This window comes from Camellia sinensis, chromosome 11 (genome assembly GCF_055761805.1).
Source record: "Camellia sinensis isolate YWXY chromosome 11, ASM5576180v1, whole genome shotgun sequence".
Classification (NCBI taxonomy): Eukaryota; Viridiplantae; Streptophyta; class Magnoliopsida; order Ericales; family Theaceae; genus Camellia; species Camellia sinensis.
The window spans coordinates 129,709,286-129,724,426 of record NC_138971.1 but is presented as its reverse complement, the minus strand read 5'-3'; positions in this window follow the sequence as shown (position 1 = coordinate 129,724,426).

The following is a 15,141-nucleotide window of genomic DNA, read 5'->3' as shown; positions in this document are numbered from 1 at the left end:
CGCTCAGTCTCACCAAGTCTCTGTCCAAAGGGACAAATACAACTAGACGTGGTGGCGACATTACGACTTCTTCACTGGCACGATCTCCGTGGGATAACCTTTGGAACACCGGCACCCTTTGCACCTCCTGTCGGTGCACTCATTCTTCTAAGATGTCCCTCAGTTCCTCTGAACAGGCAGAGTTGGAATATCTCGACGTCGTCGACGGACGTGAGAGACAGTAACTACTGTCTCGAGCGTAAAACTTCTCTGCTGGCGGGTCAGTGTCACCAGCCCCATAACCTCTAGTGATGAAGATGAAGGGCATCCGTCACTGGTTCTGGCTGCCTGAGTGACAGCGTTGGGTGCACTCATTGTGGTTACCCACTCCAGCAACACCCTTTCCTTTGACATGTTGTTTCAACGCCTCCATCTTCGCTGTCATCCTTCGAATGATGGCGTCTTGGTCTCTTAGCTTATGCTCCAGACGCTACGCATGCGGCTCTCTTCACTGCCGGTGCCCGTCGGGACTCTACGAGTGGTCAGTGTTCCTTGCACGCTTGTCTAGCGCATTTTTTGAGAGCCCTCTAGGAGAGGTCTCCAGGCCAGCCATGGTAAAGATGACAGGAAGACCATCTCTTCTCCGAACGGACTCCGGAGTGATGCCGTCGATGGCGGACAGTGTGACATCGTCGTTGTTCGTCATGAAAGATGATCGGAAGAGCTTGGAGGACAAGGTTTTGTCTATCGGAGCTTCCCACAAACGGTGCCAATTGTACCGAAGCCAAATATCCAACGTAATCCGTGCTCCTCATGTCCAAGCTGCACCTTCCTCCGATTGACCTGAGAACATAATGACGGTGAGCTACCCAACGGTGTGCTGCCGGAAAACCACTCCAACGATCAAGTTAGCATACTTAGAGAGAGAGAGAAAGGAGAGGAGACAAAGTGGTAGGTGAGCTCTGATCAGAAGATGTTCTAGACCTGTGTATGGAGGATTACATATGGGATGAATGAGGGCAACAGAAAAGATCGGTGAAGGAGTCGGTAGAGAAGCGGCGCTGTGAAAAGGACGAGGGCCGCGAGGTCCCTGGTGGCTTTCTTCTCTCTCTCTCTCTTCCCCATTTTTCTCACGTGAACCTCTCTGTCATTGCCAAAAATGGCGATCAGAGCACTATCTTTGTCGTCAAGATAGTGATCTACGATGAGGAAGTAAAATTGGTGAGATGTCAGAAAGAGAGTAAGAGAGCGTAGAGGGAAGAGAGAGAGAGAGGGGGGGGGTATATAATAGAGGGGTATATATATGAATGGATAGACGGGTATAATAGTAATTTCGATTCGGGAAAATGGGGACGGGAACAGCGACAAGCCGGGGCCGGGGCTAAGGAACATATCACCATCTCCGGTCCGAAAATTGTTGGGGATTCATATTTTCGAATACCATCCCCGGCCTGTCTGGGGTATTTGTCGAGAAAAAACCATTCTAATCGGGGTCGGGGACTGGGTCCTCGTTGAGCCGGGTTCAAATTATCATCCCTAGTTAGTGTCAACTTAATTAAGGTTGTCTAGTTCTGTTGTGATGTTATTTGTACCCTTCGTCTTTATTGATTGATGCCTTTGTAATATTTTGATTATCATCAATAAAACTTCTCTTTTTGTTGATAAAAAAAATATATCATTTATGTAAAAAATTAAATTGATTCAATAATCATAACCTATTCATGTACCACATTTGTGTGTAAAAAAATTAGAAGATAAGTGTTTTTTTGAAAGTAAACCATCTAACTTTTTATATATATGAGAAATGCGATAAATTAAATATATTATAATTATCGAATCAACCTAATTTTTTTATGTAGCTAATGTATCTGAAAGGTCTTACAAAATGAACAATTAAAATTATCAAAATGAAAACTTAGTAGACCTCATAGGCCCAAATAACACCCTTCAGTCCAAATTTGGACTAGAGGTAGCCTAACCCTAAGACAAAATACTTATTAATGTTAGATTACTCTAATTTTTGCTTGAATTGAACAATTACATCTTAAATTATTGACATTAGTTCATTTTATTCTAACGTATAAATAAGATTAATATTTTTAATGGAATAACAACTTGCTAACACATGTGATTAGTTGAGGCATATTTGTCTCTTTAAATTTCTAAAAATAAAAAATAAAAAATAAATCCATGTAATAGATAAGAAAACCTAATCAATTATAATAATATTTAATAAAATACAAAATACAATTAATTGTATCATACTATTGTCTCTAGATACAATCACATTAAACAAACCACGCACACAAATATTTTTGTATATTAGCAAATGTGATATTCAATCAAAAAAATATTAGCTATGTTGATGCATTGGGATAAAATAAAATAATGTCAATAATTAAAAGAGTTAATTATTCAAATTCACAATTTATGAGATAAAGTGACAAAAGTATGATCGTTTAACAGTGAAAATTTCCCTATTTCTTTATTTTTTGATTTAAAATTTATAGAGGCAAATGACACCTCCTTCACATTCCCTGGAGAACAAAATAATTGTGTTAATAAATCAAATACTATTGAGACATCTTATAGCAACTCTACAAAAGGGGATTTCCAGTCTAAAAAAAATAAAAAATAAAAAAATCCTCAATTTGATCATCATCACCTTCGAACTACAATAAGTAGGATATGAGGTGCAGAGTTGAAAGATAAATAAAGTCTTCACACTTGTAAATTTCTCTCGTTTCCACACTACGACTTTAAAAAACAAAAAATAAAAACGCAATTCTTTCCATCTTTTATCTAAAATTTTACTCATTTTTAAAAAAAAAAAAAACTAAATGAAGGAAGATTTTTTGTCAAACTAGAATTCCTAATCATTACATTTGTTAACATGAAATTCTCACTTAAGTCTCGTTTAGAAATATGTTATTTTAGGAATTTTTTTACTTTTTAAAAACAGAAATGATAGAGACCCATTTTTTCCTTGACCCTCACAACCTTCACAGTCACAAGTCAGTGAATGTTAGGAGAACAAAAAAACAAAAAAGTTGACCAATCTTAATATATTAGGGGTGGTGAGAATCAAAGAAAAAGAGAGTCTCAACCGTTTTCCTTTTAAGAAAGGATGTACAAAAAAATAAAAAGAGTGATATGATAATTTATAATAATTTTTAACTTTTTAATTAAAACAAAATATTGTCAAACGAGACATTATTTTCCAACTCAACGCTACTCTTGACCATGATGGGAGGTGTGGGGATATATTTTTGAGTACCGACACGTGGCAAGGTGACGCCGACGTGTCAACCGAGGTGCCACGTGTCAGGGTCATGACGCCGAGGTGATTTCAGTTAAGTCGAGGTTATCTCCGAAGATATCAGAGTCTGAGAAAAGCGGATAAGGGACCAGAGTCCTAGAATAAAGAAGAGACCTAGCCAAGATAAGGATAAAGCTCTTAGGGAGTTTATCTTTATCTCTGAAGGAGTCCAATGTAAGTACTGAACAGGAATCCATAGAAGTCAGGCTTCTATTGAAATTAGGATTGAGGTAACTATAAAAGAGAGGCACCCCCGTGGGTCTAAGGTACGCAATTTTATGCTTTGAGCATTGAGTTTAGCATTATTGATTATCTTTGAGAAATATACTGACTTGATCGTCAGAGTGCCCCCGGGTGGACGAACCACCGCTGGAATCTTCTCTTTCTGTTACAGGTTAGCCAGGTGTCATCTATTCTACCAGTGTTCTCTAGCTGAGTACTGAGGTGGGCAATGTGGTCAGAAAATCACTCACACAATTTGGCGCCGTCTGTGGGAACGAAAGTAGAATAGATGGCCAGTAACGGACATAAAGAAAAGATTGGGGACGACACTCCTACTGGGAGTGAGAGACCTATTGACCTTGATGGCGAAGGAGAAAGGTCGAACACAGAAACTCATGAACAAACTCATGGAGTGAAAGACGTCGGCTAGACTGGCGACGCGCCAAAGAAACCTGATCAAAACAGGTATTACAACGAGGACGACCTCCAATTTGGAAGGATAGGTGCCTACGGAGGGACGAAGAGGTAAAAGAGATGGAAAACAAATTGGCAGACTTGCAATCAGTCGTCAATTTCATGATGCAAAATAACGTCATGCAGCCACCATTCCTGTTGCAAGACACGCCGATTCCAGCGGCCAATACCCAGAAGGGAGGACAGAAAACAATCCCCGTAGCCCCTCAGTACAACAGAAATGAGAGATACTCTCACCGACCTTCTAGGGAGGACAGACGAAGAGAATCAAGAAGAGAATGATCACAGAGGACACATCGCATAAAGGAGGCAGACCCCAAAGGACATCGGCATGTTCAGGGGCAGGCACTGTGCTTCGACACAACTCGTAGAGAATGATCGAAAAGGGCTCACTACGAGACCAAGAGTAGTATACCGAAAAGACTGAAGTTGAAAGATAGCTGAGCTCCTAGGCGGAGCAAAGAAGACTTAAGAGATTACCTCAAGAGGAAGCAACAGAATGCCGAAGCCAAGGTAACCTCTCCAGATAAGCCAAGGACACCATTCTCGGTGGAATTAGATAGATTTGAGGCACCAAAGCGATTCAGTATGCCGTGGTTTCAAATATACGATGGTAAGTCAGACCCCAACTTTCACGTTGGACTATATCTGAATTCAATGGCATTGTATAGTGGGAACGAGCCGTTGCTCTGCAAAATGTTCCCCTCATCCTTCGAGGAGATTACATCAGATTGGTTCCACAAACTACCGAAGAGAAGCGTGAAGACTTGGGAAGGCCTGGCTGAGATGTTTGTGGCCAGTTTTGTGACAAACAAGCTACAGCCATTAAGGGTGGACGCATTGATGGCTCTAAAGATCAGCAAGGATGAAGGCCTTAGGGCCTATGCAAAAAGATACTATGAGGTGTTCAATCGAATACCCGAATGTAATCAAGAGATGGCAGTCATATCTTTCAAGAACGGCTTGAAAGACAACTGTCCACTACGAAAGTCTTTGGCAAAGACATTGCCAGAAAGTATGGAGGAGCTCATGGCGAGAATCGAGAAGTACGCCAGAGCCGAAGAAGACACGTCGGGAACCAGGGAGATAAAACAAGAGAAAGGAAACGGCTCGCCGAAGCGAGGCCGAGGTAACAATGGAACGAGCAGGCAAGAGGCAGAACTGAGAACCACACAAGCAGTAACAACTGTGTTCCGAATCCCAATTCCCAAAGTCCTGGATCAAATTTGGAACCAACCCTATTTCAGAATGCCAGAGAGGACTCCAGGAGAGTTCATGGGAAGAAGCATTGGCAGACATTGCGCCTACCACAATGAAGATGGGCATACGACTCAAGGTTGTAGAGCCCTGAAAACATATTTGGAAGACCTGGTGAGACAAGGATATCTGAGAGACCTTGTCGATGAGACCAGGACAAGGGAAGAACGGGCAAGGTTGCCTCAGGCACCAGCAGCCCCACCTCCCCCAACACAGCAGCCGCAGGCCGGAGGACCTCGGGTAATCAACGTAAACCACTCGAAGGTCAACGAAAACGAAATCCGAGGAGAGACCCAGAAAGTGAAGCACCTGCAACATGTCTACCAAGTCGGGGAGAAAAGACATCGGGCATAAGAGTACCAGGGACCAATGATAACCTTTACTGAAGCCGACCTAGAGATGGTCCAGCATCCGCATAATGATGCCTTGGTAGTATCTCTCCAGGTTAGGGAGTGCCAACTGAAACGCATCCTGATTGATCAAGGCAGCTCTTACGACATCATGTACGTCTGATGTTACAAGGAGCTTAGCCTTCACCCAGATGATATGGAACAATCCAATGGCCCAATGGTCGGGTTCAATGGAACGCCGACATGGCCACTGGGAACAGTAAGCTTGGAGGTGCAGGCTGGCACCAAGAAGATCAAGACAGAATTCACCATCATCAACACACCCTCCCCTTACAACATCATCTTGGGAAGGCCATGGTTGCATGCAATGGGGGCAGTTCCCTCAACATTGCATCAACTATTGCGATTCCCAACAGAGCATAGGATAGAGGAAGTCAGAGGCGATCAGCTGCAGGCGAAGAATTGCTCCATGGAAGCAATGAAATCTACCTGCAGCATACAAGAGCCAGAGAAGGCAGAAATTAAAGATGAGGACGTAGAAGTCCTAGAAGACGTCGGCAAGGAGCCAGCCGAGAAGAGCGAAGAGGCACTGAAGAAAATTCTCTTCCAGGATAGGGATGAAGAACGCTTCTTTCTTCTCGGCTCGGGCTTAGCCGAAGAAGAAGAAAAAGAGTTGGAAACTTTTTTGAGAGTAAATATTGAGGTGTTCACTTGGACACCTTACGAAATGCCTGGCATTGACCCCGCGGCCGTTTGCCACAAACTGAATGTTGACAGGTCGGCCAAACCTGTAATTCAACGAGCCAGAAGACCGATGTTGATGCACGTCGAAGCAGTAGAGGAAGAAGTAGACAGACTTCTGGAGACCAGGGCCATTAAAGAAGTACACTACCCAACATGGCTATCCAATACTATGGTAGTAAAGAAGAAGAATGGTAAATGGAGAGTCTGCGTGGACTTTACCAGCCTCAACAAAGCCTGTCCCAAAGACAGCTTTCCTTTACCCAAGATTGACCAGCTAGTAGATGCCACTTCAGGGCATGGAAGAATGAGCTTCCTAGATGCTTACAGGGGGTACCACCAAATAGCCATGTACCCCCCAGACGAAGAGAAAACAGTGTTAATCAACCCAAAAGGCCTGTACTGTTACAGAGTAATGCCTTTCGGGTTGAAAAACGCAGGAGCAACTTACCAAAGGCTAGTAACCAAAATGTTCAAACACCTGATTGGCGGAACAGTAGAAGTTTACATCGACGACATGGTCGTTAAGACCAAGGAGCCTGAGGATCATCTTGCCGATCTAAAAACAGTCTTTGAAATCCTTAAAACATATCGGCTCTGACTCAATGCATCGAAGTGTGCATTTGGAGTTGGATCTGGTAAGTTTTTAGGATACTTGGTGACTAGAAGGGGCATCGAGGCCAGCCCAGATCAAATCAAGGCCATCCTAGAGTTAAAGAACCCGACGTCAGCAAAACAGGTACAGATGCTAACTGGAAGGGCCGCAGCCCTAAATAGATTCATAAGCAGAAACTCAGATAAGTGCAGACCTTTCTTCAACTTGGTGAAGAAAGCCACAGACTTCCTATGGACAGAAGAATGCGAAACCGCTTTGGCCGACCTAAAGAAGTACTTGACCACAGCTCCAATCCTTTCAAACCCAGAACCTGGAGAGGAGCTATGTCTGTACTTAGCCGTTTCAGAACATGCGATAAGTGCAGTACTAATCCGAGAAGAAAAATGGGAGCAAAGGGCTGTTTCCTATGTAAGCAAAACCCTAGCTGATGCAGAAACGAGGTATCTACCCTTAAAAAAATTGGCACTAGCTTTAGTAATGGCTTCAAAAGAAGTTGAACCATTACTTCCAGGCTCATAAAATTGTGGTGCTAACAGAGCACCCCTTAAAGTCCTTATTGCAGCAAGGAGACCTGACAGGAAGAATAGCCAGGTGGGCAGTCACCCTAGGCCAGTATGACCTGGAGTACAGGCCAAGGACAGCAATTAAAGGCCAGGTTCTGGCCAACTTCGTGGCCGAGTTTACGCCAAGTTCCATCGAACATCAAGCTCCGTCGAACGAAGATGAACGATGTCCAGACAAGCAAGGAAAAGCCCAGGCAAAGGCAAAAGAACAAAAGAAAGAAGAAAAACTCAGACCCTGCAGCATCTACATCGGCGACTCCTTTCGACTGTTCGTTGATGGGAGTTCCAACCGACAAGGAGCAGGGGCAGGAGTGGTATTGATATCCCCAGATGGACAGGTACTAGAACAGTCAATTCGTTTGGGGTTCAAGGCCTCAAACAATGAAACAGAGTATGAAGCACTCATTGCAGGACTAAAGTTGGCAGCAGCAGAGCAAGCAGATAAGGTAATAGTTTTTTGTGATTCACAACTGATAGTTAACCAGACAACAGGCGAGTTTGCAGCCCGAGATGAAAGAATGTCAGCCTACGCAAAAGAAGTAATCAGACTGTCAGCCCTGTTTCGGAACTGCCGACTACTTCAGGTAAACCGAGATGATAACAGCCACGCCGATGCGTTGGCTAACTTAGCAAGTGCAGTACAACCTGGAAAAGCAAGGACAATAATGATTGACTACCTGTCGGGGCCGAGCATTGAACCAGCAACCACAGAACATGAAGCAATGTGCGTAGACATGGGACCAAGCTGGATGGACGCAATTGTTGCGTTCCTAAAAGAAGGAAAGCTGCCAGACGACCGCAAAGAGGCACACAAGATCAAATTGAAGTCGGCAAGATTCAGTCTAACAGCAGAGGGACACCTCTACATAAGATCCTTTACTGGACCCTTTTTAAGGTGCGTACACTCTTTGCAGGTTGAAGATTTTTTATACGAAATCCATGAAGGAATTTGTGGAAGCCACGTTGGGGGCAGATCACTAGCTCACAGGGCTATTACCCAGGGGTATTGGTGGCCTTACATGCAAAAAGATACAGAAGCCTACATGAAGAAGTGTGAACAATGCCAAAGGTTTGCACCTTTGATACACCAGCCAGCTGCTGACCTGAACCCTGTATCCAGTCCTTGGCCATTTGCCCAATGGGGCATGGATCTCGTTGGGCAATTACCCCAAGCAACTGGACAAAGAAAGTACTTGCTGGTAGTAACAGATTACTTCACAAAATGGATAGAAGCAGAACCTCTTGCCAAGATCCGAGATGTGAATGTCAAGAACTTCATATGGAAAAACATCATTACCAGATTTGGGATTCCGAGAGCAATTGTTGCAGACAATGGAACTCAATTTGACAGCAAGCTAATCAAGAACTTCTATGCAAAGTTCAAGATCAAGAACTACTTTTCAACCCTAAGCTTTCCACAAAGCAATGAACAAGCAGAAGCATCCAACAAAGTAATTTTAGATGGAATAAAGAAGAGGCTACAGGCAGCAAAACGCAATTGGGTAGACGAATTGCCCAATGTACTCTGGGCATATCGGACTACGCCGAGAAGATGAACAGGAGAATCCCCCTTCGCCATGGCTTATGGCACAGAAGCAGTCATTCCGCTGGAGATCGGCATCCTAGGAATCAGAACCCAAAGAGTAGAAAACGGGACTAATGATGTACTCTTATCCCGAGATCTGGATCTTTTAGAAGAAAGAAGAGAGAAAGCTGCAATCCAGCTTGCAGCATACCGGCAGCAACTTGCAAAAGCTTATAACAGGAAGGTCAATCTAAGAGAGTTTCAAGTCGGCGACCTAGTCCTGAGGAAAGTCGTCGGTAATAAGAAGGATCCCAGAGAGGGCAAGCTTGGCCCAAATTGGGAAGGACCCTACAGAATCATCTCGGTACTGGGTAATGGGGCATATCGACTTGAAGATAATGAGGGCAAAGAGTTGCCAAGACCTTGGAACACTTGTAATTTGAAATTTTTCTGTCATTAAAATTTCTTTGTTCCTTTGCCATTTGCCGAAGTAAATAAATAAAGATTCAGTTCTCTTTTCAAGATATTTGACATTGTCTCTAAAATACATGCATAATGAGAACCCAAGTGGAACTCAGGTTCACATTAGGGGGCAGAAAGAAGAAGAATATGTTTAACACTTGTTGAAATTTGTGGACAATTTACAAGTTAAGTTAAACCGAAATCATTGTTTAACACTTGTTGAAATTTGTGGACAATTTACAAGTTAAGTTAAACCGAAATCATTGTTTAACACTTGTTGAAATTTGTGGACAATTTACAAGTTAAGTTAAATCGAAATCATTGCTTAACACTTGTTGAAATTTGTGGACAATTTACAAGTTGAAGTTAAGCCGAAGTCATTGTTTAACACTTGTTAAAATTTGTGGACAATTTACAAGTTAAGTTAAAATCATTTGTTTAACACTTGTTGAAATTTGTGGATAATTTACAAGTTAAGTTAAACCGAAATCTTTGTTTAACACTTGTTGAAATTTGTGAACAATTTATAAGTTAACTTAAACCGAAATCTTTGTTTAACACTTGTTGAAATTTGTGGACAATTTACAAGTTAAGTTAAACCGAAATCATTGTTTTAACACTTGTTGAAATTTGTGGACAATTTACAAATTAAGTTAACACAATTTACAAGTCAAGTTAAACCGAAATCATTGTTTAACACTTGTTGAAATTTGTGGACAATTTACAAATTAAGTTAAGACAATTTACAAGTTAAGTTAAACCGAAATCATTGTTTAACACTTGTTGAAATTTGTGGACAATTTACAAGTTAAGTTAAACCGAAATCATTGTTTAACACTTGTTGAAATTTGTGGACAATTTACAAGTTAAGTTAAAGCGAAATCATTGTTTAACATTTGTTGGAATTTGCAGACAATTTACAAGTTAAGTTAAACTGAAATCATTGTTTAACACTTGTTGAAATTTGTGGACAATTTACAAGTTAAATTAAAATCATTTGTTTAACACTTGTTGAAATTTGTGGACAATTTACAAGTTAAGTTAAACCCAGATTATTGTTTAAATACTTGTTGAAATTTGTAACAATTTACAAGTTGAGTCAAACCGATATGATGTTCAACACTTGTTACAAGTTTACAAGCTAAGTTAAACTGAGAAGTTTGTCTATTCGAGGTATGTCACCCCGAGAAGAATGCACAGAGAAGGAAGAATATGTTAAAGACATACAGAATATTCTAAGTATAGAATCACACAAAAGCAGTCAAAAGAAGACAATGGTACATGCAAAAGTTGTATTAACATTCAACAAAGAGAAAGAACATCGGCCATACGGAAGGCTTACATTGTTTCAAAAACAAAGAAAAACAAAGTACAAAAGAAAAGACATGGAAATTAAGACTCCTCAGCATCGGCAACAGGCTCGGTTTGGACCTCGGAAGGCTGTTGAGAAGCCACCTCGGCCGCCTTTTCTACCGCAACCTCGGCATCAATTTCTTGCAAAGTTTTCTCAAGACTCTTCTCGGCAATGGTGACATCGGCTGATGTCTTCTCGGAAGCAGCATCTTTGTGAACCTCTTCATCCTCCTCATCTTGAGTCAAGTCCAGGACTTGCTCATTCTGAGGAGGAGACTTGGCCCCAATAGCATCTTTGGACTTCCTTACCAAAACTTTCTCCTCGGCCTCATCCTCAAAATTAGATTCATCACCAAACTGAGCAGGAGTTGGAGTTGGGGTTGGAGGGACTGGAAGAGGAATGGGGTCGGTATTTCTGAAGGGCGAGTCCTCGGGGACATTAAGCTTCTTTAGAAGAGACATCCAACCAAGGGTGAAACCCTTGTTGCATGTCTGCTTCACTTGAAGTTCATAAGCCTCCGTGACATCGGCCATGCCTTGAGCGTATACCTTTTCGTCGGCGTCCTTAATTTCAGCCTCTTTGGTGGCCAAGGCTTCTTGAAGCTCTTTTTCTGCTTGGGCCATCTTCTCATCGGCCTCTTTCCTTTGGGCCTCAGAGACCTTCCTGATGGCCTCGGCAAATTCAGTCTTTTCTTCGGCATTAGTTTGGGCTTTGATGGCGGCCTCAGCTTGGTCTTCCAGCTTCTTCATTTTTTACTGTAAGCCTTTATTGGTCTTTTGAAGAGAAGAGAACTCCCTCTTCATCTCGGCCAACTTCTCTCGGTTTTCAAAAGACTAAATTGAAAAGGAATGAGCATGCTAAATGGCCTGAAAGTAAACAAAACGAAAGTTATTAGAAAATTTCTAAGTATGAAAAAGAAGGAAAAAAGTGCCAGATGAAAGACACTTACTTGGACAGAATGCTGAAGCATCAAGGAATAGTTCTCATGCTCACTGAACCCGGCGTTTCGCTCCAAATCGCCTGGTAGAAGCAGAGTAGTACTGAGCGCAACGCCGACATTGATATCCTCGGCGCTATCATTGGCCATGACTGGCTTATCTTCCAAGGTTATTTCAGGGGCCCAGGGGGCAGCAGGCTTCTTAGACCCCGAGGTCGTTACAGAAGATGACCTCGGCTTTTTTGATTTGGGCGATTCGGATGGTTGGGCTTCAGAGCGCCTCTTCCCAGCAGAAGGTTGAGATTTGTCACTCTCAGCCAACTTGGAGATTGGCAGAGCATCCTCAGACTCAATTTGAGTAACTTTAGCCTTGGGCTGAGCCTTTTTTATTATTTTTGGCTTCGGTGGAGGCAGGGTTTGTATTGGTTGTGCATCAACATCAGAAGGGATGCTGGCCAAGAGATCTTTTGCAATTGGTTTCGGGCGACCCATCTTGGCAGTAGAAACTGTTCGGCGTCGGCGGCGATGTTGTGATATTGGAATCAAGTATGGAGCCGAGGTTGATGGCTGATCAGCTGGATCGGAAGTTGACCCTTGATCTGTCCGAGATGTGGACGCATTCTGTGGAGTTGTGGCAGAAGGTTGACAGAGGCTTTTCTTCTTCCTCTTAGGGACGTCGGGCAGAGCTGACTTCTAGGTTGGGATAAAATTTAGAAGCAAAGGCGCCTTCCGTTTATGGACTGGAAGGTTCAGTAGCTTCTTCAAATCCTTGCTGGGGAGGAAGGATTGGCGAAAGTTCTTTGGAGGTTAAGGAAGAACTGCAAAGATAGAACAGCACAGACATTAGAGCAGAATATTGAAAACTTTATGCAAGAAAATAAGAAAACTGATGAAGGGTGGCCCTTACCAGTTCCTTCCCCCAAAACAATTCGGCTTAAGGGATAAAGATGGAGGTCATCGTTTGGCTGAAACTCCCAATTGCCCGAGACGATGAAGTAATCGTCTCCAGCTCCCTTGTTGGAGTCTGAGAGGTCGGCTACGATTTTATATTCGGTGGATCTCGGCTTGAGGTAATAGACATAGTCCGTGTCTTTTCTAAGGTGACACATGGTATAACAGTACTGGAAATCGGCAAGCGTAATCCTGGCATTCTCTTGTTTGACTAAAGCTATGGTACCAGTAATAACTCGGTAAGAATTTATGGCGAGTTGCATTGGGTTCAACTTATAGAGGTGAAAAATTGGACGGAAAAAGGGGTCAAGTGGAAATCGAAGTCCACACTCAATAAAAGCAACCACATGGAAGGGCATAGAGTTGTCCGTAGGCATGATGGAGTCATCATCCCCAGCCAATCTCAGATTGACATCGACTGGGATTTCAAACTCTTGCCTAAAAAATTCTTGCTTAGAGGGGGGTATCTACTCGATGTTTCCACATACCCATGATATTGGGATAACTAAAGGTATTGGATTTCAGTAAGCAGATGTTTCAAATAGGGTTATTGGGACCTCGGCAAAAAACCTAGGTTTGAGCTGGTGCAGAAATTTGTAAGGGATGTTTCAGTTTTGCCCTAAATTATGGGTTCTACAGACAAATCCCAAACCTAAAGCTATGAAGATGAAGATTGAAGGAACGAATCTGGAAAACAGAAACAGGAACGAGTTTCAGAAGCATGAACAGAGATGGTTTATCAAGAACATAAAGAATACAAGAGGTATAGGGCCATGAACAGTGGCAAAAATACAAAGAAGTGGTGAAACAGTGCGTGTGTTCTAGATATGGGCAAGGGCAAAATCGTGGGAAAAACACATTCAGGTGTAAACTAATACAGTAGTGGTGGCAAGTAATGGAAAACATCAAGAAATTGAAAACGAAAGGAACAGTAAACTCACCGAAGAAAAGAGGCTGGTGTAAGAATCGCCGAAGTCAGTCAATGGTTACAGAAGTAGCAGAACGGCAGAAAGCTTCACCAGAAAGGAAGAATGAAGGCAGTTGCAGAGCTTGAGGTCTGGAACAATGGCGTATTCAAAGGCTAGAGAGAGAAAGAGCAAAGAAATTGATATAAAAGTGAAGACGATGAAAAAGGAAAAACAAGTTTTTGTCAAAAATATTGAAACGACGGCAAAAGGAAATTAAATGCACCTAGAGAAACGAGTACGTCAGACGGCGCACGCAGACAAGACGGTTTTTTGGCGCGTCATAAGCACGATCCAATAAGAATGAAACGCGTGAATGAAACGATTGAAAAGTGATGTTTGACAGCTCATACGCATGAAGGCGCTCATTTGGAATTCTTGTTCTTTAACGAAGACATGTCGGCCAACATAATGATCTCGGCTGAAATACTCTGAACTAACATCCTGAACGAAAGGAATGATATAGGTTCCATCACCTCAGAATACCGAGATAATAGAACTTAGGGGACAGTTGTGGGGATATATTTTTGAGTACCGACACGTGGCAAGGTGACGCCGACGTGTTAACCAAGGTGCCACGTGTCAGGGTCATGACGCCGAGGTGATCTCAGTTAAGCCGAGGTTATCTCCGAAGATATCGGAGTCCGAGAAAAGCGAATAAGGGACCAGAGTCCTAGAATAAAGAGGAGACTTAGCCAAGATAAGGACAAAGCTCTTAGGGAGTTTATCTTTATCTCTGAAGGAGTCCAAAGTAAGTACTGAACAAGAATCCATAGAAGTCAGGCTTCTATTGAGATTAGGATTAAGGTAACTATAAAAGAGAGGCACCTCCATGGGTCTAAGGTACGCAATTTTATGCTTTGAGCATTGAGTTTAGCATTATTGATTATTTTTGAGAAATATACTGACTTGATCGTCGGAGTGCCCCCGGGTGGACGAACCACCGCCGGAATCTTCTCTTTCTGTTACAGGTTAGCCAGGTGTCATCTATTCTGCCAGTGTTCTCCAACTGAGTACTGAGGTGGGCAGTGTAGTCAGAAAATCACTCACACATGAGGTATTTTAGAAAATGTGACTAAAATTATGTTTAAAATGGCAAGCGTAAAAAAATGAAGGTGCGGTATAAATAGAATTCTGGTTGACTATGCTCAACAAAGATGAGTAAGGCGGTGTTTGGGGGAAAAAAAATTTGGGTTTTTTTTTTTATTTTTTTCACTAAAAGACAAAGTTTTTGCAAAACTAAAAAAATAAATTCAAATAAAATATCACATCCAACACTATAATTATTTTACTTTTTCTCTCACAAACATCACATCTAACCACAAAAAAATCCAACTATCTTTTCAAACACCAAAAATTTTTTATCCAATAATTTTCTATAACTAAAAAAACTTACATAAAAACCTACTTCCCAAACACCTATGCA